Below are 27,234 nucleotides of genomic sequence, written 5' to 3' on the forward strand. Positions count from 1 at the left end.
GAGGCATGCGGGAGATCTGCAAAGTAGATGGCAACATCAGCAGCCTGAGGAATCAAGACATTTGTGCTGCCCATTACATAAATAAAGCAAATTCTTCAGCAGGATAGCGCTCCTTCATACTTCAGCCTCCACATTAAAGTTCCTGAAAGCCAAGAAGATCAAGTTGCTCCAGAATTGGCCATCCTAGTCACCAGACATGAACATTATTGAGCATGTCTAGAGTAAGATGTCATGTCCAAGAGTCATTGCAGAGATGTATGGATGCAGTCCTCCAAGCTCATGGGAGTCATATGCAATGTTAATTCTTTCTCCACTATGACATTATATTCTATACTGGACATTATTTCAGTTAAGTGACAAGACTTTTGTCTAAGCAAAGTCAGACCTTACTGTCCTAATTAAATCATTAAAAATCAAGGCATGATCATATTTTATTTTGGTAAAATAAGCCAAATAGAAGACAAGACTTCTGTCAGGTAGTGTAGTTGGAAAACAATCACGTACAAAACCCTAACTGTAAGCCTAAATTTGTAAATTGTAAACGTATCCCTTAATTCCGATAGGCTGGTTGGAATGTTGTTCCAGGATCAACATAGATGATGATCCATGAGCAAACTTTGTAAAGTCCCTCTAACTTTTCCTAAATGGCAGAAGCTGATTTCATCAAGTGTAACATGCTCCTGGATTAACATTTTGGGGTTCGGGTGGTTCGAAAGACCTTCCCACTGACAAAGTTTAGAATTTGGCGCCTATGTGAGCACATTTGTCTTGTTTTTAAAAGTATGCCATCATAAATTCTGAAAAGAACCGATATAATAAAGCTTTAAGAATGCTTTTATTTATATTCAAAAGGACAAATTCTGACAGAGGAAATGAGCTGGCCAGTTTGCCTTTTTGTCATTAGGCTACAGTTTTTTTTAGTTAACAGATTCCTAACTATTTTTTCTTTTTTTTTAATGATGTATGATAATACATTTGTATTATTTATTTATTTATTTTCTATTTTAGCAGTGTGCTGGTGCAGTGGGATACAGTGATGTATTTCAATAGGTTAAATATTTAAACTTAATGTCTTAATACTACCAGTTATGACACTATCCATACTAGCAAATATAAATGATGCAAGAAGCATTTTTGGAAAGAAAAAGAAAAGGAACAAAACAGCCATGAGATGGGTAAATGTGTAAATTTGCTCAACTCTTGCTTGAGTGCACATAAATGCACTTACGTTGCTATTGCTAAAATGGGCTCTTCTTCTTTTCTTCTGTTGCAAGAGAAGGAGCTATTTTTCTCACTTCTGTGATCTAGGTAAACTTAGTCATTTCTCAGAGGTGTAAGTGGCTTTTGACGTTAAATGTATGAGTGTATCAGGTAGACATAAAGATGAAGAGAAAGCACTTCTCCTTCCCTCTAGTACAGTAATAAAATATAGAAACGGTTTCACTGAAATTGATAATCACGCTATTCATTTTGCACCCAAAAACTGTTATTCATTAATTTAGCATGTTTTGTGATTAATAATGGAGATTTATTCTGTAATAAATGTGAGTAAATGTACTATTTTGACACCATTTTTGTTTATTAAAAATTACACACTCTCAGAAAAAAAAGGTATGCGAGCTGTCACTGGGGTGGTACCTTTTCAAAAGGTGCACGTTTGTACTTAAAGGGTTCATATTGGTACCTTAAAAGTAAATATTAGTACCTACAATTTTTTAAGAGGAACACTTTTGTGATTTTTATGTACTAATATGTACCCTTGAGGTATTAATTTGGACCTTTTAGAGACAAATTTGTCTGTCTTGAAAAGATACCACCTGGGTGTCAACTCGCGTACCTTTATTTCTGAAAGTGCAGGACAACATTACATTTTTAAATAAATTTAAATAGAAACAAATTCTATAAAATTACTTTTTTACTGCAATACTGATCAATTAATCAATTAATCAATCAAGAAATCTTACTTGAACTTGAACATATGTGTGTATTAACATTATAATTTAACCAGTTTTCTCGGAAAATATACTGAAATTAAATAGATGCCACTTCCTTGTGGAGCATGAAGCCACTCAACTGGATCTGCTGTACACCTTTATATCACATAAACACCACTGACATCTTGGAAGAGTGAAAAATGAGGCAATAATGGGCCTTTTCCAGCTACCCCTGTTTTAATGCAACACATGGCAATGGCTTGAGCACATTTGGCCATCCATTTTTCGCCTCTCGTTTTCTTTTGAGGCCTGATGAAATGGTGGAGCCATTATTGTTTGAGCAGCGAATTTGGTGAACCATTCAAACGCGATTGCCTCATGAGGCTATGATTGCGTGAGATGGCTTCCGAGAGGATTCTCTTCGCTGTGCTCAGAGAACATTCAGCATGTGAAGTGCATCTGATGAAGGCCGGATCCATTCGCATCCGTGCGAAAAATCAGCCACGGAACTGAAACAAGCCTTTCTGCTGTCGGCTAATACAAATTATAAAACCTAAACAAAGTACGAGACGTTTCTCATCATTAGGTCAGATGGTGTGAAAAGAAGAGCTCTGGAAATAACGTCCGAAAAGGGGAATAATTGGCAGCTTGTGACACCCTCATTATTGGTATGCTGATAATTCTGTGCCTGCTGCCCTCATTAAAGCTGACAAGTCACGCAGCGAGTATAAATCGGAATGCTGCAACAACAGTGTAAGCATTAGGATCAGTGACTGCTTTAACTCCCAGTGACAAGGAAAGCCTGGCCAACGACTCCTCTCCAGTCAGTGGGGAAGCTTCAGCCTCACTGCGTACCAGCGATCTAAACTGACAGCTCTCTCAAATCGCAGAAAGAGGGGCTGCGGGTCCGGCGAGGGGCTGTGGGGGCCAAGGGGTGCCTCTCGGTGTCCATGCTATCATTTTGGCCTGGCCCGGTCCTGAGGAAGGAGGGGGGTGGCGCAAAAGAAAAGCGATTTGGCTGCAGACCCTACTGAAGGACGCCATACTGACAACCTTGAGTGGAAAATACGAATGTTTATGCCATATGTTGTTTTCTCAATCTGCTTCTTAACAAATATTAATGTAGACAGTGGAAAACAAGCCAGAACAGCTTGGGAACATCACAGTTTCCTAAGCACCACCAGCCTTGCCTGGCAAAGTCATGGAAAAAAAGAGACATTAAGGGTTTACTGAAGTGATAAACGTCCAAGAAGAAAGGACTTAAATTAATCATCTTTGAAGGTGGCATGGTCTGGAAAGCATCAGAGATGCGAAAAATCTTTGCGGCGGTTGTACGTTCACATGCTTAGCGAAGAAAACGAATCCAATTACTATTAAATACCCTCTGAAAAAGCCTGTCAAAACACTCGAAAAATCCAGAAGTGGCAAATGAAATACATCAACAGTGGCTCAGTTGCTATGTGCCACCTCACGGTGACAGCCTGGGCTCTACTTTTTTTGTGTTTGTTTTTCGTGAGATGATAAACTGAGGGCTCGTCTCCTCTTTCCCCGTCACTCACAGTAAATCCTGATGGATCAGAGTCAGCGTGGTGCCAGAGCTGGCGTGCTGGGCACGTGGACCGAGGTGATGGATGGCTGGGGGAGCGCCAGTGGAGAGCAATCTCTCTGCCCATATGGGCCGGTGGCGGTAGCAGGAGGCGACAGGGCGATGGCACTTCGAACGCCAGCCGTGCTTTGGCCGGCAACCAGGCCCTGTCATCACCCTCGCATGCTGAGCCTCATAAACCTCCACACCCGCTCGAGAAAAAGAGCAACCAACTGCCATCCTCCACTAACAAGAGCAATCAGTGCTCTTCTACAAAAAAAAATAATAATAAGAGATATGTTTAAAAATAGACCCACACCATACAGTACATACATACATGAATAACATATGTTTCCTGGCTGGGCAAACAGCATACATTAAAGCGGAGGCCAGAGGGTCTTGCGTCAGTTTGCTATAATGTGAAACAAAAATAGAATGGCGGCTTGGCTCTATTTTGTTAAGAGATTTATGATTCCAGGCGCAACGCTGAGCTGCTTTTGCACAGATGATTCATTAGTTCACTTTACATCTGTGCTCACAGAAAGGCACTGGCACTCAGACTTTCAAACCAGACAGAACTGTGAATTCTTGACAATATATCAGAACATCAGTGATTGGCTTTAATGATATGGATGCCACAGTCCTGAAGACAGCAACATCACAGAACTTGCATTCGAGAGAAAGCAATTTGGAAAGGCACTGAACCTTTTTTCCAAGAGGAATTTCAGGGACTTAAGGAATCAGGGATGACAACTCTAGGTGTTTTGTCATCTGTTATCTCAAATCATTAGTTAATAATGTTGTTACATACTCAAAGAAAACGGTCATCATGTTTCGACTCTTACACCATTTTCAAATAAAAATGGAAAAACAAATGTTTTCTGACCACCCATTAACAATGACATTGTGAGGTCTGGAAATGGAAAACTCTGTTATCTTAACAAAAGAAACAACACAATTTTGTTTTTGTGAAAACTGATGTCCTATGCATGCATATCACTTGTTCAGTCTATTCACCTATAAAAATTAATATTTCATAAATAAAAAAACCATAGCACCCTCCTTATCATTAGAAGGTATTAGTATATATAATAAGAAACTTATTCTTCAAATTCTCCAACAAAAATAAAATCTAAGCACTCCAAGAGAGAAATCATATTGGTCAGGATTAATACAGGATATTGATTAGAAAAAGAATGTGGCTTCTCCCTTATAAATATGCATTCCAAACAAAGCAAAGGAAATTTAGTTTAAAATTCTTCACAAAATATATCCGGTCAATGCAATTATCTAAAAATTTACTGATATTGCAGATATTTGTTTTTTTCCATCAGGAGAGTAAGGGGCCACACACCAAATGGTTTACTAACGGCCGCAAGCGTGTTTTTGCCCTTGGGCACCCTGCGCTCTCAGTTGCAAAAAGTAAACTCTGAGTGGAAAAAGCGTTCTTTTTTTATTCTCCGATCAGAGACGGGGCTTCCGTTGAGGGGCCTGCAGTGTTTGTGTTGTCAAGATAACAAGGGAGACTTTTGAAGATGGAGAGAATTGTAGTTGCTGTTTTGCGTTATCCAGAGCTCTTTGACTTCACAAATCATGAATATCACTATATCATTAATTATTAAAATTATATTAATATCAACAGCAACACTCTCGAACATTACCCAGCTGATCCAGTCGTGTCAACAAAATAGGCAGTGCGGTGCACCTAAAATCTCACAATAAGGTTTGGTTGGATTTACATAATTATTTGAATATATCACAATCAATGAAACAGCTCTTCAAGTTGAAAGATATTATTTGCTATTATTCTGCTACCAAAAATAAAACTTAGGAATCTATATATGCATATTATATTTACTTTTTATAACTATAACTATATGTATTTTTTTATATTTAGATAACTAATGTTTACATTAACTGTAATAAATGTAGTGCTCACTGTTTGTTCATCTTATTAAATGCATTAGCTAACATTAATTAATATAACCTTGTTGTAATGTGCTATCCATACATTAATCATTATACCTATGCTACATAAATGAAGAAACAAATATCTAAAGCCAAGGGAACATGATGTTAAATATTACTCCATATCATTTCCCACTCTCTGCTTTCTTACATGGACTCTATAGGGACACTTTGCATTATTTTAGCTCTTCATGTCATATTTTTTAATTATATTTTGGGGATAGCTCAAGATCTCATTAAATTGGTGGGCTCCATTTTGACAGCTTGAGAGACGGCTTACTGTCAGTTCTCTTGTGACGCTTATAATACATCTTACGCTTTATAATCCAGTGATTTTAAATTCATTTTCCAAAACCACAGATTCGACATTCCCAGTCAAGCTTTCCTAGCTCTCGCTTCGCCACACCAGAAGAGGAAGCATGCAGTGTTTAAAAGAGAAAATGATGCATCAGGATTCCTTAGAAATTGACCGTTTTGTGTTGCGTTTTGTCTTCCCCAGGGGTAGCGCTCAGCTGGAGTAAGTTGTGTTGTGTTCCCTAATTATATTCAGAGAGTCTGTCAACAACGAACCACTGTAAATGAAAGTATAAACACAATATTAGGTGTGTGGAACACACTTTACAGTAAACCACAAAGGGCTTTTAGTGCAAAAAAGGGGGAAAATAAGAGCAAAAGCAATTAAAAGAATCAAAGCAGATCCCACAACATCTGTCTGCCCTTATTAGAGCGTTTAGCAGCTTTGTACTTGAGGGACTGCCGGAGATTAAAGGGTTCAACTCATCAGGCCAAATTGAGTGTTCACCCTGAAATGACTGAGCACATTCAACAGCAAATTAGTTCACCTGGTATCGGCGGTGAGCATTGATTCGCTCTGGCTGACCGCACTGCCGTAACAATGCATTTCCTCGGCTTTGAAACAGACCAAACAATCGAAGTGCTAATCATGATACCTTGCGAAAGGTAAGTAAAGCAGGATTAGGCCTTGTTAAGTAGCTGTAATTTGGAATTAAATATTATCTTTACAAGTGCAGACTCTGAGAGCATGTTTGGGTCTAACAGAATATTCATGAAAACATCTGAGGAAAAAGACTAAAGGAAAAATCTATAGAACTGTCTATTATCATTCAGTTCATGATAATAAAGTCAAAGTTTAACAAAGTTGCATTGTGAAAATTCATCATTTGCTCATCCTTGTGGTCAAAACCAAAAACTGGTAGCATTTGACTTTTATAATTCATTCATTCATTCATTTTATACCGCTTTTCCGGGTACGGGTCACGGGGGCAGCAGTCTTAGGAGAGAACCCCAGACTTCACTCTCCCCGGATCCCGAGGTGCTCCCAGGCCAGCCGAGAGACATAGTCCCACCAATGTGTCCTGGGTGTTCCCTGAGACCTCTCGGTGGGACATGCCTGGAACACCTCCCTAGGTAGACCTTCCTAGGTAGCTACAGAAACAGATGCCGGAGCCACCTCAGCTGACTTCTCTCGATGTGGAGGAGCAGCGGCTCTACTCCGAGCTCCTCCCGGTTGACAGAGCTCCTCACCATATCTATAAGGGTGTGCCCTGCCGCCCTGCAAAGAAAACTCATTCCGGCTGCTTGTATCTGAGATCTTGTCCTTTCAGTCATGACCCAAAGCTCATGAGTCATGACCATAGGTGTGAGTAGGAACGTAGATTTACTGGTAAATCGAGAGCTTTTCCTTTCGGCTCAGCTCCTTCTTTACCACAACGGACCGATACATTTACCACATTACTGCTGCCGCTGCTCTAATCTGCCTGTCAATCTCACGTTCCATCCTTCTCCCACTCGTGAACAAAATCCCCACGATACTTGAACTCCTCCAACCTGGAGAGGGCAAACCACCATTTTTCAGGTGGAGCACCATGGCCTCGGACTTGGAGGTGTTGATTCTCATCCCAGCAGCGTCACACTCGGCAGCAAACGGAACGGTACCGAGTAGAGACTTCTATAATATCTGGCATAATAACAAATAATACCTTTACTTCTAGCTGATCATTTGGTATCAGAAGTGTCCTGTATGACAGGCAAAGGCCTCTAGATTACGCTTATTTTACCCAAATAAAATATGATCATGCCTTGATTTTTATTATTTAATTAGAACAGTAAAGTCTGACTTTGCTTAGACAAAAGTCTTGTCACTGAACAGAAATAATGTTCAGTATAGAACATAAAGTCAGTAGAAAAAATAATGAATATTGTGTCTGACTCCCATGAGCCAGGAAGACTGCATCCATACATCTTTGCAACGACTCAAATAACTCATTAATAAAGTCATCTGGAACAGCAAAGAAAGCGTTCTTGCAGGACTCCCAGAGCTCATCAAGATTCTTTAGATTCATCTTCAATGCCTCCTCCTTCATCTTACCCCAGGCATGCTCAATAATGTTCATGTCTGATGACTGGGCTGGCCAATCCTGGAGCACCTTGAGCTTCTTTGCTTACAGGAACTTTGATGTGGAGGCTAAAGTATGAGAAGGAGCGCTATCCTGCTGAACAATTTGCCCTCTCCTGTGGTTTGCAATGTAATGGGCAGCACAAATGTCTTGATACCTCAGGCTGTTGAAGGTCCCAACCACTCTGCAGATCTCTCGCACGAATGTATCCCCAAACCATGATTCTTCCTTCACCTAATTTGACTGATTTCTGTGAGAATATTGGGTCCATGAAGGTTCCAGTATTTGTGATGGTTGGGATGCAGTTCAACAGATGATTCATCTGAAAAATCGACCTTCTGACATTTTTCCAATTTAAGACCATTTGAAGTGCATTTGTGATTATAGACAGATGTTAAAATTGCAGTTATGTTATAGAATAAGACTATAAAAGCCATACATTTTTTATATTAAATCTGAAATGGACTTCAAAGATGCATATGCCTTTTCTTTAAATAAAAAAATAACTATATTTATTAGATGATTATTTGATGTTATGATATTGTATAATTTAAAAGCATACTGTGACAATGCAATTAGCAAATAGCTTCTTGTTAAGCAACTTCCAAAGTAAATTTTCACTCCGTCGTAAAAATAATAAAATTTCAAACTAAACTTTCACATTACAATATAAACTTCTCTGTTTTTTTGTTTAATAAAAAGTTATTTCGCCGCATGATTTGTAACAAAAATAAGAAAGTGATGCCATATTCTGATTTGATCCTGTCTGGGCTTTGAATTCACCGAAACACGCCATTGAATGGTTTTTTACTAAAGTTTTCTGAGTGATCTGATGGTTTGAAGGCTGTCAGGGAACTTGCAACTCAAAATGAAAAGGAAGCCAATAAAACAGATCGTCCTTATGAGATCTTGTGAAACTATTCACGGAGGAGGACCGGCGTTTCAGCTTCTGAAAATTGTATTGATAGATAAGAGAGTCATTATTCACTTGTGCCAGGACTTCAAGGTTTTTGTGAACGCATCCAAAGCCGCAGTCGAAGATAGCAGATGAACCATTTCTAGTGCTTTGCAATAAAGTAGAAACTGCTATACAACCTGCTGTTTCTTGGATTTGAAAAGGGTCCTATCTCCAATAGAGCAACGCCAATAACAATGTACCACAGCGCACTTTATAATCCCATAAACATTATTCTATCTGCACATATGGCACACAAAAGATGATATTCATACCAGGATCGCTTCTCTCTCATGTCTTTGTATTCACTGCATTAATGAAATTCATTAGTAACAGTTAGCTAGCACTAATCTACTGAAATTGAAATATGAGGCCAGTATTGAGGGCAGAACGTAAGTAAAATGACAACTTCATTAGCATAACTACAACCGTGCATCATAAAAGTCTTATTAAAAATTGCTCCCTAAATTGCCATATTAGTTTCTTTATGAGGTAATTTCTACATACGGTAATAGAATCTTTCTTTTAGCCTCCAGTGCATATTAAACTCACTCATCTTCTTGTACAAACTTATTTTAATCCACTCAGACTGTAATGAACGAATTTGGCTAGTTTAACCATTTGGCAAATTGCAGAGACCGGGACTTCTTTTGTACAAGCAAATATATTATTTAAGGATATAAGGATTATTTAATAATAAAAAAGGATGCATATTAAAGAGTAAAAAATAATGAGCATTGTTTGCTCTTTTCTCTTTACAATTCATATAAACACATTTAATTTTGCTGCTGAGAACAACTGTTTTGAGGTTAATTGATATATTTTTTTCTGGGAAAACATGATGCACAATCTTATTTTTATTATATCATTTTGTGTGTTCATTTGTTTAAACTATTTTTAATTATATTATATTATATCCAGTAGGAAAAACAATGACATTAAATATTGTGTCTTAAAATTGCCATCATGACACAAATTAAACTACAATAAGGGCAATTAAACATTATACTCACACATCATCATACAGTGCTTCCCACAGGTATGAAATACACCTGCGGTGGTAGCCGGATTGAAACACACCTTTAACCCACAGAACATAAGTAGTTAACTAGATGCAACAAACAAAACATAATTTTTAACACTATTTTTTTATTATCTCTTTAAAACTTTTTTCTTTTCAATGGGCTAAAGTTAAAAAAAGACTGTTGAGAATCTGTTAAAAATCCACTATATTAATATGCTATTCAGTAGCCATGTGCACCCACTGACAGGTAAATCTGCTTCTCTCTATCTCTCATTCAAGTTTAGGTTGCTTTATTGGCACGGCATTTTGTACAGTAATGCTAAAGCATTTTAGATGTATGGAAAATGTAACTTGTTAACATCATCAAATGAATATAAGATACAGCAAAAGAGAAATAAATTGCAGAATGAAAGGAATAAAAACAGACTATAGATATAAAAATTATAATAATTAAAAGAATTAAAAATTATTTTTTTAAATAATTAAGAATTATTTAAATAAGACGATTGAGTTGATTACTCATTTCTAATAGTGTAGATATTCCGCAGCCAATTTAGATGTTAGTTCATCCTCTCAGAGTATTCAGAAAAGTTTTTTATTATAGTTTTTGTTATAGCCGTTTAGATTAAAGAACTAATTATTTAACGTCTCTCTCGTGGCTACGCACGTAAAATTAACGCTAGCTTAGAAAACGAAAGCAAAACCAAATCCCGGACATTTTAGTAGATTTAGAAACCCTGGCTGGACGAAAAAAAATGCACTTCCCTGTTGGTCTGCTGTGAAATGGGTAAAGGAGAGAAGATTTCCAACTGCTTAATCGCTCGCGGATGTTTGTTTATATCGGATGGATACTAACACTTTTTAAAAGGATTATGATAATAGTAAAAGAAAAAATGTGTGCCTAAATATACTTGGGCGGCCATTAATATACCTGGGCAGCCCGTCCAAGTAAAGTCTGTGTGGGAAGCACTGTCATAATTGCTAACCAAGGCAATAAATAAACATACAGTTGAAGTCAGAATTATTAGCCCCCCTGAATTATTAGCCCTCTTGTTTATTTTTTTCCTCAATTTCTTTTTAACGGAGAGCAGATTTTTTTCAACACATTTCTAAACATAATAGTTTTAATAACTCATTTCTAATAACTGATTTATTTTATCTTTGCCATAATGACAGTAAATAATATTTGCCAAGATATTTTTCAAGACACTTCCATACAGCTTAAAGTGACATTTAAAGGCTTAACTAGGTATTAATGATGGTTTGTTCTGCGGAACAAAACAAAAAAATTTAGCTTTTAGGTGCTAATAATTTTGTCCTTAAAATGGTGTTTAAAAAATTTATAGCTGCTTTTATTTTAGCCAAAATAAAACAAAAGAGACTTTCTCCAGAAGATAAAACATTATCAAACCGTGAAAATTTCTTAGCCCTGATGAATATCAATTATAAAATATTTTAAAACGAAAAATTCAAAGGGGGGCTAATAATTCTGTCTTCAACTGTATCTTTTCAGACGAGAATCTTTTATCGGAATTCTGCTCTCATTTTTAGTAGTTCAATTATTTAACAAAAAAAAAAAAATTAATAGAAAAGTTAAATTGCTAACATGTAGCTATACAGCAAACAAATAAATACATTTAAAATGTGACATCCGTTTAACAAGTTTTCTTTACGAATAGACAAAAGTCCAATCAGGTGTGAGTTCACTGTTCAAATTTGCGCGCCACAAGTGTCCAATCAGGTGCGAGTTCATCGTTTAAATTCGCGCACAGACTACAAGTACAATCAGGTGCGAGTTCGTTGTTCAAATTCACGTGCGGACAATAAGTGTCCAATCAGGCAAAAGTTTGTTGCTCTGCTGTGATTCTACAAACTACAGTGACCTTACTGTGGTTGTTAATCTTATCCTAAAGTTGGAATTTGCATGGATTTTAATACAGCCAGATGTAAAAGGTTTTACGCCATAGCTGGAAAATCTTACTGAAATTGACATCACTGATGAAAACAATAGTATTTCATTATAACAAGCAATGGTTTTGTATAATACGCATCTTGTTTTTCCTTCTTGTCTCTTCTTAAACTGAAAAAATGGGGCTGTACAGGGTCGTGACCTTCAGATTAATAATTAAAGCTGAACTTTAATAGACTTTGGTAGGAGTGAGAGGAGAGCAGAGGGATTGAAGCATCAATCTCTGCAGGATTTGGTTTCAGGGTGGCTTGAAAGTCAGGAAGAAGGAAAAGGTAGACACAAAGGGCACGTTCAGAAATGCCAATAAACGAATGACGAACGATTTTACCTTGATTAGAAAAAAATTGTGATTTTTCACCGCTGTCAGTGGAATAAAGGCGTCAGCGACATTGCGCTAGTTACTGGCTTTTTCATAATTGAGACTTAGCTGCTGGCTGCGCCCACAGCTCATCATTAATCAAATGGACTAAAGCTACGACACTGTGACAGCTTCAGACGGCATTAGATGAAGAAAGCGCTTTTCAGGTAGCCAGGCAAACATTACAAGTCATTTATCCACCACTGAAGTACTTAATTGTTTTCCCTCAGCATTATTATCTATTTATCTATTCCTACTTTTTTCTTTGCTGGCTGCAAGCATAGTTAATATACCTTTCATCCAGTTCCATTAGGCTGAATCAAATCGCCTGGATCATTTATATCCTCACGACTGAACTTATGTTGATGAAAAGCCTGGCTATTTAGTTTGCTTTGATAAGTGTAAATGCCATTTTATTTCATGGGATCTCTGAGGTAAATGTTATTCTATTGCTTAGAGGTTGGAGTCTAATGGAGCTGCCACATTGTAAAAAATGATTTAGTGTGTATGTGTGTTCGTGTATTTGAGTTTTACAGGCAAATTCTTTTTCTGTCCATTTCTACATGGTTAATTCCACAAGGTACTGGTAATTTGTAATTAATTTTGAAAATAATTTAGCATTTCGCACGAGTGGACATTGCTTTATGTATTTTCCAATGCAATAGTTTCATTTAATCATGCTTCTTTGTCTCAGATGTTTGTAAACTCTTCCATATATTACATGAATTTAGGGGTTTATAAAATTATCAGATTTTGTTATTTTCTTATTCATATAAATGCACATTAAATCTTTTTTTTGTTGTTGTTTTTTTCCCTGTGTGTTACAACAAGATCGGCATGCATTCCAAAAAAGCATTACTTTTTTTTTCCCTCATATAATTTAGAAAACAGTATTAAATACTTTCTTTAACCAATAGGATTTTTAGACTCTTCCATGAGGTTAAAGAGATTTTGTACCTCTGCTTTTTTTTACCATCTAGGGCTGCACAAATAATTGGAATATTCTTTAGCCCTGCGATTTATGTTGCGATATAAATACAATTTCACCTTATGACTAAGGCCAGACAGAATAAATGAAAATTGAAAACTTTTACTCTATAATGGTTCAACTCTGCAGTGTCTCAACAAAGTGAATGTGTTTTTACTTGTGGTTTCTGTTTAACTATCTCCCAATTCAACATTGCATATCTTGCGAATATTGCAGACTCACAATTTGCTTTATTGATGTTTAAGAGCATTGCAGTCTTCATGTAAATAATTCAATAAAATATTTTCTTAACTTCTTTAAGTTCTTTAATATGCTATAAACTCTTAAAATGTTCACAAGGTTCATAAAAACAACTGAAAATTAACAACTTTTACTCTATAATAGTTAAATTCTGCAGTGTCTCAACAAACTGAATGTGTTTTTACTTGTGGTTTCTGTTTAACTATAATCATTTAACTCAACATTTAATATCTTGCGACTATTGTGGACTCACACATTGCGATACCAATGCTCAAACGATATATTGTACAGCTGCATTAGTCTCCCATATATCCTTTCTAAAATGTGACAAACAACTGCAAGAGACTAAACATTTATGCTTTATCAATGCTGCTGTTCCCTACATTCTGTTTCAATAATAATATAAAATTGTACTCAAAGCATACACCCATGGAGATTCATTATATGCTGCTCTAAAGCGTTAACACTTCATAAGGTCTTCGCAAAGTTGTGGACCATCAAAAATTTATAGGCTTACTAGATTGAATGGCAAATCCCATTATCGAAGTTAAGGATGTTCATTAATTATCTAGTTTAATTGGATGGAGGTAGGCATGGAGCATCTTGTCTTGAGTGGTCATTGCCGGCAGAGGACTAGCCTTGTGTTGCAGTGTTTCATTAGAAAGCAGCATGTCCCCCAAGTCCCTGTATTACACTGAGCTTTATTGATTAATGACTATAATTTATTATAGAGAGGAGGGCTGTGCATCCACTTAAATGTACAATTAATCAATGCTCCGTCATATTATGGGCTGAGGTAAAGATACACTGGCCACTACAGAAGAGACGCCGTAGAAATGTGCGGCTGTATATGGCCCGAGCTGCAGAGCGACGACTTAACAGTGACTTAAGACTCTTTTAATGCTACCTGTCCCGTCTGACAAATGCTCCCCTCAGAAATTGAATATAACTGCTGTTGATGGACTTGCCGCCACATCGCGGGTCTATCACTCAGTCAAGCCCACCAGAATAATGTAGCACCCTATGCACCCTACAAACCCATCTATTAATCTCCAAAAGGAGGTAAAAGTGCCCGGAGGTTCAAATACATCATTGTTAAATCAACAGTATTATATTAAGCAGGGAAGGAATATAAGAAACCCAGGGCAACAGGAGGATACATTTCAACTTTCTCAAATCCATTCAAAGCCATTATTTCCCAGAGAAGCGTGACATATATGACATGTTAAATCCAGCTTTAGAAAAGCCATAATTGATCATAAATTTTAGTGGCATGCCCCAAGAGTACCATGGCTGTTTCCATCAGGCTATATGTAACCGACTTTCTGAGGAGTCTAGAGTATAATGTTTATAGACTGAAATGCATTCACATTAGTTTTATAAACCAGGTGCCATTTCCAGATATAAAACTACAGTATTGGACCAAGCCATGGATTCAATTCCCAGGGATAACAAGAACTAATAAAATATGCACCTAAGCAATTCCAGCAATATGGATGTGACATCTGCAGTAAACACATATAGAAAGTATATATTACCATTAGATTGAAACATCTGTTTATATTTTCTAAAACAACTAACCACGTAGTTAGTTGAAAAATATCAATCTGTAAACATTTTTTATGTTTTAAATAAGGAAAATGAACGTGATGTTGATGTGACCAAATAAATATGCGAGTTACAGCGTACAACATACTTTGTAGAAATTCCAGCCTGATCTCACTAGAAAAGGTAAGTATTTTATGTTTTGCCAGTTTAGTGACTAAATCGTAGGATTTCGTACGAGTTCAGTTGTACGAAATTGTACGATTTTAACCCCACCCCTAAACCAAACCGTCGTTGGGGGATGAGCAAATCGTACTAAATCGAATGAATTAGATTGTACGAATTCATACGAATTAACCACTAAATCAAAAAGTTACGAATTGCCGTGAGATTGTGTTGGAAATTCTGAAACCCAAAAGAAACGATGCAAATCAAAAGGAGAAGAGTTGGCTCACTACAGAATTGTCACTATAGTAATTGTCACATTTTTGAGTATTTTTGCAGTACTGTATATTAGGGCCGCACAATTCTGGCCATAATGAGAATTCTATAACGATTTTTGCTTAAAATCAAGATCACGATTTTCTCATGATTTTGTAGATGTAAAATAAAGGTTAATATGAGTGGGCTGTTATTTCTGTTATATTTAAAAAACATATAAACAACAATTGGTATTATTGTTGGTAAAACAACAATAATAATATTAAGCCTATATGTAGGTCTACTGTTGGTTAAAATGCAAAATTTTGTATAAACTTGGTATGGTGGACTTGAACAGACTTTAAATTTGTCCTGGTCATTAATGCACAGTATAGTGATGACATCAGAATACAACTATTGATAACTCTGAAGCTGATTTATTATGCATTGAGACATATGCTTGTCATTTGTCATTGACAACATTATAAGACCATTTTTTTTCACAGGTAGAATTAAATATGCATTCCTTATTATTATAATTGCATTATTTTCAGGCTAGTTATATTGGCTAGAGTAGTTATACTGACACTGTTACACATTTATTCTCATGCACAACACTTTGTGTTCACTGTGAACGAAAAAAAAACTAACTCTAAAATGCGACATGCGTACGCCCTTACAGTTTCACTTTGACTGCCAAGTGCACTCATGTCATGGCTGCCGTCACTTTGAGGAAAAAAAAAACATATACAGTGTGCAAATCATCCTTCCAGTGGGGTTCCAAACGATCGCTCTGTACAACAGGCTGAATGTTATTTACAACTTTATTATCTATTATTCACAGCCTCCGCAGGTTCTGTTTACATCAGCAAAGCAAACATCATTCTAAGGCACGCGTGTCCTCTCTGAGGTAAAACATCATTACATTAAAACAGAAACAACATTTTTGGATGAATAATAGCTTATTAATAGAATATATGTGACACTATTAACACCATTTGGAGGTGTCCACGTTGCTGAGCAGCTTATATAAAACAAGGTGAAGACTTGTGCGACAGCCTTTATGCTTCCATCCTGACTTTGAAAATATAATTTGCTAAAAATATCAGCCTCTATCAAATGATTAACATGTTGGTATATGATAAAAGTACTGGAATTAATACATATACTATGAAAAAATCTGAATATATGAAGTGTAAGACCAATTTATTAAAAAAAAAAAAACAACTAAAAATAAAACATTTTTGAACACTAAATCAACTTTATTTTTGAAGTATGTCAGAAAATATTTCAGATTTTCATTTTACATGTTTTCTTGTCTTTTTATTTATTTATTTATTTATTTTTGCAATAAAACCAAAATCAAGTTTAGTAATGCAACAGGATTATGTTGTTTGATTTTGTTGTAAACCAACAATGCTGTGTGTGTAAACCATTATTAAAACAGTCATTCTTTAAATGACTTTAACAGTCCTTATTTAAAACACTAAAAACATGGTCAACTGTTTAGCAGGCAGCCAACTAAATTTGGGGATCTACTTAGATATTTACAAAACATAGTTAAAAAAAAAGAGTCATTTATTTCACTGATTCATTCAAAACTGATTCATTCAGTAATTAAAAACTACAGTAGGGCTGGGCTGATAAACAATATTATATAGAATCACGATCAAATTTATGCCAATAACTATAATAAGCTCTGGACTTTTTTACTCAATATTGATCTAAGAGCCAATCACACAGCGGAAATGTGCAACAATGGGAGTCTAAAAGTGTGTTGATATTACAGAATTTTTTTGCCATCGAAATTTTGTCTGCTGAAAATATGTTATGCCGTTTAACGGACCCTCTAATTTGTATGGCTTCAGTCATTGTTGGGGTATACTCTTTTAAATCTGTAAGCATTAACAACTCATAACGGAATATATATCGTTATCATTCAATATGGAAAATAATTACAGAGATCTTTACATATGTGTGACGTTGTAAATTGCATAGCAAGTGTAAACACATGAATCAGATATGGGTCACGATTAAAATAATGTGTAAAGCAGGGATGTCCAAACTCAGTCCTGGAGGGCTGGTGTCCTGCAGATTTTAGCTCCAACTTGCCTCAACAGACCTACATGGATGTTTCTAGAAAGCCATGTAAAAGCTTGATTAGCTAGCCCAGGTGTGTCTGATTGTGGTTGGAACCAAACTTTGCAGGACACCGGCCCTCCAGGACCAAGTTTGGGCACCCCTGTTGTAAACAGACAGGCAGATAAAAAAAAACAGATATAGGCAACAAATCGGAATTGGGCATCAAGACCTGACAGTATAAACTTGGCCTAAGAAGCACAAAGTAGTTTTTATTTCAATTTAAAAAAAATTTGTGTCAAAAATCTCAACTCCAGATGGACACATTTCGTTTTTACATTTAGCATTACTTGTCTAGTAAGCCTGTGAAAGTACAAATGCGAGTATATCAATGCTTTTGATGAGTAAAAAAAAAAGCATTGAATTTTGCAAAAGCCTAAATTACCTTGTCAAACTGGAAAAGCACCTGTTTCATTCAACAACCCTTAAAGTGATACTTGCTACAGACCAGCGACTATGCAGTCTACAAGCTGCAAGCAAGACCCTTGTCACTCAAACATGCATGCCTGAAAACAATTAGTCCTGTTTTGGGGTGAGAGGTCTTTTACGAGAGATCTAAAGGGACATTCCCTGTGGGACCTTCAAAGCAGTGACATGGGGGCATTGGGAACAGACACAGAAATCACAGGGGAGTTTCAGCTATTCAGCAAACTCCTTCCTGTACAAGATATTGTGGAACATTTTGGCCACTTATCCAGAGAAATGATGATAGAGGCATTCAGCAGTTTTTCCACCATTGATTACCTTTATTTTTTGATACTTATTTTTTGTTCAAAATTGGTGTTAGTTTGGACATTGGATGACGATTATGAATCATCAATACTGCCATCATGTTCAGACCGCTATTGCCAAAGTTTTATACAGAATGTTTTAAACTTTTTAAATGGGTCTTCTGCATGATGAAACATACAAAAGTGTTTCTCTACAAAAAAAGAAAAGCATTGCTGTGACAATTGTGACCCTGCACCACAAATGCAGTCAGAAGTGTTTGTTTTTTTACATTATTGAGATTCATACATCAACTGAAATTTAGAATAAATCATCTTTCCATTGAAATACGTGTATTCTTTGTTAGGATAGGACAATATTTGGCCTAAAACTATTTGAAAATATGAAATCTGGGGGTAAAAAAAAAAAAAAAAATATATATATATATATATATATATATATATATATATATATATATATATATATTAGGAAAATCTGCAGTAAAGCTGCCCAAATAGCAACATTGACTTATTTTGGAAACGTAGCCCTATATACATTTCTGGAGATCGTGAATTATGTAGCCAGAAGTACGAACATATAGCAGCATTTAGCCTTTAAAATCGAGCGGTATGACACCGATCCTTTTCACTTACTAGCTGACTGCTTACCTCTGTATGGACGGCTTTGCCACTGTTACCGGTTTGTAGGGTTAGCTTGCCATACGTCAGCGCACTTGAGACGCAGAGAGAACTTGACCACGATGAGTTTGAGTCCGGCGAAGAATGGTTCCAGAAAGTGGAAAAGACAAAAGCAGAAGCCATAAAATAAAATAAACAAGTGAATAACATGGTGTGAATGGGAAGGAAGAAGGTAGGTCAGTCAATCAGACAGTCAGTCAGTCGACAGTGACCTGTGATGGATTTATGCGAGAACAGCAGGTGCAAATGGCACTCGTAAAAGGAATTTGAGATCTTAAAAAGCGAACACAGCGGCCTCTAGTGGATTCGCGAAAACAAAAACTCCCCAAAAAACGTTGCTCCAGGGTCGTATTTGGCGCTCTCCAGAAACGTATATAGTAGTACATTTTCAGAATGAGCCTGGGTTGAATAAACAATGTCCAAATATATTGTATTTCCTGAAGACTTACTAAAGAAATTTTTATTTTTATTATATAAAAAATATACATTTTTATTTTCTTCTGTGATGCGATGTTATTGTAAGTGCTCTCTGCATTTTAAGTATAGTTAGCAGAATCAAACAGAAAAAAATACAAAAAGAAAGCAAAAGAAAACCACTAATATTAAAAAAAATTATATGCAACACAGAAGTACGTATTTGAATAATGTATTGGTTCCTTTATAGATGATCTTTTTATTCATTATATTGAAAAAGTGGCCAATATATTCTCCACAATACGGCTAACAGTGAATGACCCCTGTAAGTGCATAATGCACCAGTTTTGTCTTTGTTTATAAAAAAGCTGGATCATTTTTGTACTTTATGGTGGTGGAGTTTACAGCGGAAAAGCACTACTCTGAGATCATCAGGGGCATCTTCAATCGTCCGCAAGCGTCTGGCAGGACTGGTAGATACCTTGTTAGATTGAGGTGCTCAATCAAGGCGGCTGTAGAGTGCCAAGTCGGTGCAGAGAGAAAGAGTGGTGATTACAAGGCTATGGGCGCGCAGAGCAGGGGAAACGGACTAGCTCTCTGCAGGTGGCCCTCTGACATTCAAGCCTGCATTTTCTGAATCAGTCTTGAGTGATTAGGGCAGCGACAGGCAAAGGACAGATCAAACAATTATTTCCTCTCTTCCACCTGTTTTTTCTTGGCCTCATGAAAGCGGCAGGTCATTTTTTCCCCCTCGCTTTTCGCTCTGTGTCTTTCTCCACATATGACTTCTGTTTTTCTTTAAAAGTCAAAAGAAATCTGTGGTGGTTAATGCGGCTGTATTGACTGTTTTGTTGCCAAACAGTTTAATAAGAGCAAGAGAGGAAATGAAAATTAATTTCTGTTATTATTTAGACACTCATTATGTTCCAAACCTATGATTTGTTTTTTTGTTATTGAACACAAAATAAGAAATTCTGAATATGAATGGACCATACATAAATTAATTAATTAATTAATTAAAATAACAACAAGAACTCCACATTAGTCATATTAAGCCTTAAAGAAATAGTTTCCCTAAATATTTAAATTGACTATCCACTGATACGTTTACATGGACAAGAGTAATCTAATTATTTGCCTTAATCTGAATAAGACAATAATAAGGTTAAGGTGTTTACATGAGTTGCTTTTTGAATGTTCCTGTCATATTCTCATTTTACATGTTATAGCACATAGTTCGATTAACGTTATTATGTTACCATTCAATGTTAATTTCCTCTAGCGTTTCACGCCAACACAGTATGTGTTTGTCATCGCACCATACACTACTGACAAAAGTCTTGTTATCGATCCCTGTTGTAAAAGCAACAAACTTGACTTGATCATTTGGAAAAGTGGCAGAAGGTAGGTTTTTCCCATGAATCATCTGTTGAACTGCATCTCAATCATCACAAATACTGCAAAGTACCTGCAAGATTCTCATAGAAATGAGTCAAGTTTGGTGAAGGAAAAATCATGGTTTGAGGTTACATTCAGTATGGAGGTGTGCGAGATATCTGCAGAGTGGATGGCTACATCAACAGCCTGAGGTATCAAGACATTTGTGCAGCCCCATTACATTACAAACCACAGGAGAGGGCAAATTTTTCAGCAGGATAGCGCTCCTTCTTATATTTCAGCCTCCACATCAAAGTTCCTGAAAGCAAAGAAGGTCAAAGTGCTCTAAGATTGGCCAGCCTAGTCACCAGACATGAACATTATTGAGCATGTCTGCAGTCATATGAAGGAGGAGGCACTGAAGATGAGTCCAAAAAGTCTTGATAAACTCTGGGAGTCCTGCAAGAACGCTTTCTTTGCCATTCCAGATTACTTTTTACTGATAAGTGATTTGAGTCATTGCAGAGATGTATGGATGCAGTCCTCCAAGTTCATGGGAATCATACACAATATTAATTCCGTTTGGAGATACAATCCCTTTAAAAACATAACTAGGTCTCTAACTACCAAACAAAAACATTTCTGACATCAGTTAAGAACAAGCAACGCGTTCCAAGCAGTTCCTAATCTCCTGGGGATTTGTGAGAGAACTGCAGGGGGTTTGTGAGTTGATGAAAATCTAATAATTAATTATATTACATTTAAAATGATAATAAATAAAAGAGGTCGCACATTAATTGCAGCACTGCTCAGTGTGGTTATTAAATCAAAGGCTCTGTTTTAATTGAACCGTATAGTGATACTGATACTGTTGCATATTTCAGGCTGAAGCGTGGCACTGTGTTCAGTGCATTTTAACAGCTGATGGTTGCAGTGTTTCACAGTAGCACAAATGAATGAATGAACTTCAACACTGCAATCAATGCTAAAAAAAGAACGCAGTGTGCACTACTGCAGTGTGCAATGGGATTATTTTCACGACTGCACAATTTCTAATACTGTGCATATGGCTATCTATTTACATTATTCGACCAAAAAAGAACTGCTAAATTTTGCTATCTATAATCCCTAATAATAACTCCTGTATAGAATTAAGACAAAATTCTGTCACTCGATGACACTCGAATACCCTGTCAGAAATTTCTAGTGGCTGGGAATGAGCTTTTTACAGTGTCTGCTATAATGTTAATGTTGTTTTCGTGTGTTTACATTGATGAATATGGCCACTGTGTAAATGAACAGTACAGTTACGATCTTATTACCACATTATATCGTTATGATAACATGATAGCATCGCCTTTAGTGATTTACTGAAGAAAAACACCACGAAAAATAATGCAACTCGAATAACTACAGCAGTCGCGATCGTCGATCAAATATAAAGCAGGAGATTGTGATGACATATGATGACTTGTGCAGGTGCTGTAGTGCTGTCCCATTTCTTAAGGGGGAATTTTGAAGCCCTTCCCCTTTACACTCTGTTTCAAGGGCCAAGGGTAGGGGAACCGGTTAGGTGTACAAAAAAAAAAGAGTTGGGGTTGGGCCTAAGATAAAGCTATTCAGATGTTACTATCAGCATGTTAGTTTTAAATTATAATTAATTATAAATAAATAACAGTATTATTGTTATTATACAACTATTATTCTAAACAAATAACAGAAATGAATCCTAAATGTTACTGCAAAACAATCAAAAGACACAACTGGAGTGATGCTAAGATAATTTAAGAAATCTTTTGCATTACTATTACTATACAGTACTATAGAATACAATAGATTTATAGAAATATCTGTTGTGTTGTCTTAGATTCGACTCATGGCAGAGAATTAGGTTTATTAATTCCTACCTCCCTGACTCATCATCCCTCCTTTTTGCTTCATACAAAAAAATCGACCAGGAGCCTGCTTAGTCTAAATAAGATTACCATTGTATTATTTAAACTTTATTTTTTGTCGACTTGCAAAACTCACTGCGTGCTGACACGTCTGCATAAAAGTCTTTCAGAATGCATGAGCGGCGCAGTTGTGCATGTTCACAACCAAGACTTACACCGGGAGCAGAGCAGCGCATCAGCGTCAAGCAGGAGCAGTATGGTGCGCGGGTATGTTTTTTTCTGCGCACATACTCAGTTTGCTTTTTGATTTTGAAATTTTGACTATTTGAAAAATAGTCCTGGACACTGTTTACATGCATTATCTATTCTATCTATCGGAATATCTCAAAAAAAAATTATTGAACTCTTGACTAAACCACTAGGAACAATCGAACATTGTTTAATCCACTTATCAATCCATCGAGAAAAAGTGGAACATTTACTACCATTCTGCAAAAACTGAAAGATGGAGCAAGCCATTTCAATAAGCATCTGGATGGTATTATTTCTTCGATTTTGTACCATTATGTAAGCCTTTACACTCTTGAATAAATGGGGAGATTCCTACATGTTTGAAACATCCTTTAAGAATCCAGCACAAGAGGGCAGCATTCAAACCCGCAGCTGCTTTAGCCAGGATCTCCACCTGAAACAACAACCATAAAAACAGCAGCTAGTCTGTAGGTTTCACTCTCTCACCGTGGCCTCATGTGGAGCTGTGGAGGCATACATCCAGAACCCACTCGCTTTACCTCGGCCTTCACACCACAGCCTACTGCTGATTCACATTACAGAACGCAGCTCAGGCTTGCCTGGCCACTGACAATGTTGTCCGGCACTACAGCAGGGACTCTCTTTTGATGTGGTCTTAAGACGTTTCCATTTCTCGCAAGGAAAACTGGCAAAGCCTTGCATTTTAGGGGGAGCCCTTGTAAAAGTTTTAGAGGCAGGCAGAACAGAATACGTTGTTCGGTCTGATTCTGTTTTAAAATGACACAAACTTGTTTTCTAAACAAGCATATTAAATCATAATTTAGCCTTATACTTTAGTTTAGTTTTCTAAATATATGTTATTATATGTTATTAGGGCTCCATAATATATTGTATCAGCATTGATATTGCATTGTGTGGGTCTACAATGTCAAGTTGAACACACATTGCAGTTCAGACCATTTTGGTGTGATGTCAAATTCTATCCTTTGAGTAAACCTTTAATATGTGCATTTGATTTTAAAGGGGACCTATTATGCAAAAATCACTTTTATAAGGGGTTTAAAGATAATTGTATGGCAACAGTTTATGAATATAACCAGCTTCTAATGACACAAATGTATTAGTTTTACTTTTTTATAATAACACTTGATAAAAACAAGAAACAAGCAGAAACACTTTAATTGACATTTTGCCTTTGTGCATGTCATAAGAAGGAGAAAGCCCCACCCATAGTGTAGCACATTAGTCTTGTTTTTTAATCTGCCACTATGCTGACACAGAGGCATTTGTACCTTCGCCTTTTTTTGAAAAGTGCACTATTTTATTTGAATTTAAAATGACAGACACCAAAACGGCACAATAGGGATCAAAGCCTAATGCTGCGTTCACAAGAGACGCGGATGACACGTCAAACGTGAGTGATTTACATGTGAAGTCAAGGCAGAGGCACGAATAGACATCCTGCAATGCGATATACACGAATGAAAAATAGTTCTGCGATTCGCGCGAGTTGAGTGTTTTGCGTGATTGACACGCTTACGACCCATTCACACGGGCCGTCAGCATCAACGCTTCCCATTCATTTTGAATGGGTGAATGTCGGGCATTGCTGAACTACATTATTGATCAGTCGGCACCTCTTCAGTGGCATTGCTCGCTGCATAAGTTGGGACTATTTTTCAACTTTTTAAGCACAGATGGAAGTGTCAGCCAATCAGATCATTGTATACAAATACACCAGCTCAGACAGTAGTCGATTGCTGACTAATTTCATTGGCTGATGCTACTATGATGACACTCCCCCTGCCAAGCGTTGACGCTGAAGCCCCGTGTGAATGCACCGTTAAGGCGCCCCACCCATGACATGAATTCCCATCTATTGTGAAGTGATTTTGACGCGCGAATAAAGTAAAAAAAAATTACATCTTTAAAAAAGGACAAAATAGTATACTGTATATAATTAATAACATGATGAATGAAAATTTAACATTGTTGTTTATTTTATAATTCAATTTTCAATATATATATATATATATATATATATATATATATATATATATATATATATATATATATATATATACTGTATATGCATAGCCAGTTGATTTATTGCCTACTTTAATGGTTCAAATTACTTTTAAAACCAATGACACCATATGGGTGATAAAAATGCAACGTCATTCAGCCAAATACATGTATAATGTATATATTTCTATATATTTTTTTTTTTTACTTGTTTGGAAGATTTGTAATCTGGAGCATTCTTTAAATTAAATCTGTGTGGACACTAAATTTGTACTGCTATAAATCCAACTAAACAGCAAAACAAGAGACTTTGATATCACAGAGGTCATATCTGCGGTCTAAATGGTTGGAGCCCATAATTGTTGTGAAGTGCATGCACATGGCTATAGTGTGAGCATGTAATGCATGATGTTCCTCTTTTTTTCAATTCTATTTTGTAGTTTACACTAGGGGTGCAAAGGTTCAGATCTAATTGAGTTTGCATTGCAGTTTTAGGGAGTTTAAAGTTCGGCTAATGATGACTGGGTAAATGACCAGCATGCAGCACACATCACTTTCACGAAAAAACCTACCCTAGTTTTTGAGCTCAGCGATTGGACATTGTGCATTCAAACAAGCACAGAGCCTGTTCAGATAGCAACTGGAATGCAAAATAGTAAAAGGAATGCAAAAATAATAATAATAATAAAAATTTAAATTTAAAATTTAAATTTAACGAAAAACACAAAAGAATGCACTTTAGATTCAGTATGTGCATTGAACTATAGACATTAGGGGTGCAATGGTTCAATGGTCTGCTCACGGTTTTAGGGTCACGGTTTTGGTTCAGTACGGTATGGTTTTTGCTATGCTTAGAAAAAAATACCTACAGAACAATTCAAAGAACAATAAACATTTATATTGGGTATAACAAACACCTTGCAACAGCTCCACACATTTGACTGCAGATTTGCATGTTCTCACATTAATTAAATAAAAGTTGAGCATTTTCAAAATTGTATGTTCAAATAAAATGCTTTAAAAAAAGCTGAAATTTCCCCTTTTTCTATTTTACATCAAGACTCAACAGTCTCAAACAGTTATGTAGATAATAATATCAACACACATTGTGTTAATTAATACATAAATAATTAATAATTGGGCACTTTTAAAATATTAAAGAAAACTTCTGTTTACATTATGCTTGCATTACCAAGGCAAGCATGATTGGGTGCACACCCGATGCGCAAGAACACCAAGAAGGAGCTGGACTGAAGTAACAGACCTGTTGTATGTCCTGGTCCATATGGGATGCTTCTGGGTCTGGACACGAACCTCTATCCGCCTGTTAGTGATCACAGATCTAGGCTTTGCAACAACAATAAAAAAAACAGCATTCGTTATGTTGTTGTGTCGGTCTGAATTTATATTGAGTGTCTGTTGAAACACTGACGACAATGCGCTGTGATTTGCCCTCACCTGCGCATTTGCGCTTTATCTCCTTCACTTGCCATGCTGAAACCCACAGAAACTCCACACGCACACCGACGCGTGAGGAAACGTGATGTCAACAACAGATTTACATAGGAGGTGATTGACAGGTCTTCGCACGTGCAATGGATAGGGAAGGCGTAAAAAGGCGGAACTGCTTTGTTGCAGAAGTTTCTTTTTAACAAACCAATATTAATAATGGCTGTTTCTCAATTACAAGAACGCAGAGAACGAACACGGGTTCTTGTGGAGACCGGTTTTGCCAAGTTACCTCGGAATAACAAACTCGGCAGACCGCGAGAAGAGAGAACGCGTGCTGAAATGAGATGCTGCAGCTGCGTTCCTCCAGATGGTCACATGACCTTCCCGCGTGTTTAATGGAAAGTTATTTAAACATTACAGCATTCATACAACGATTTATAGTTTTTCCTCTTTTCAATATGCATACTACAATGCACAAAAACATTATAAATATACTATGCACAATACAAATAAAACCCATATTTTAATATGAATTTAAGCAAATAAGCATTCTTTATATGTTTATGCCTATATTAATTTTTTTATGGTAGTGTTTACGTTCATCGTCTCATTTAGGGAAACTCCTGAGATAAATAAGTTATATCTCTGAACTTTAATAATACATCTTTATTACATGCTGCGCTTGCCACCTCCTTTATTTAGCCACAATGACTTCTGGGAGTTCTCGAGCGAGTTTTCATCAATGCATCCTGGATATCAAGAACACATGCGGGAACTTTCACGAGTCCTCCGTTCTTGCGTTCTTGAGTTTTGGAACTGGACTTTGGCAGTTGATGATGACGTCACACGAGAACGCAAGATCGCTGAAGAA

At 36.6% G+C, this 27,234-nt stretch overlaps 1 protein-coding gene across 3 annotated transcripts in view; it reads right to left on the reverse strand.

Annotated features, from left to right (window-relative positions):
- agtr1b (angiotensin II receptor, type 1b) overlaps window positions 1-27,234 on the reverse strand; it is a 250,778-nt gene that overhangs the window by 128,578 nt on the left and 94,966 nt on the right. The window contains exons 1-2 of one of the 3 annotated variants that reach the window (XM_073941399.1): window positions 26,370-26,728; window positions 26,176-26,258 (exon numbers count right to left, since the gene is read on the reverse strand). The exons of the other annotated variants lie outside the window; for them this stretch is intronic. The gene's annotated coding sequence lies outside the window, so the exon portion shown is untranslated. Of the gene's footprint in view, window positions 1-26,175; window positions 26,259-26,369; window positions 26,729-27,234 lie in introns of those variants that run through there. 3 annotated transcript variants of the gene reach the window in all.

This window comes from Danio rerio, chromosome 24 (genome assembly GCF_049306965.1).
Source record: "Danio rerio strain Tuebingen ecotype United States chromosome 24, GRCz12tu, whole genome shotgun sequence".
NCBI lineage: Eukaryota > Metazoa > Chordata > Actinopteri > Cypriniformes > Danionidae > Danio > Danio rerio.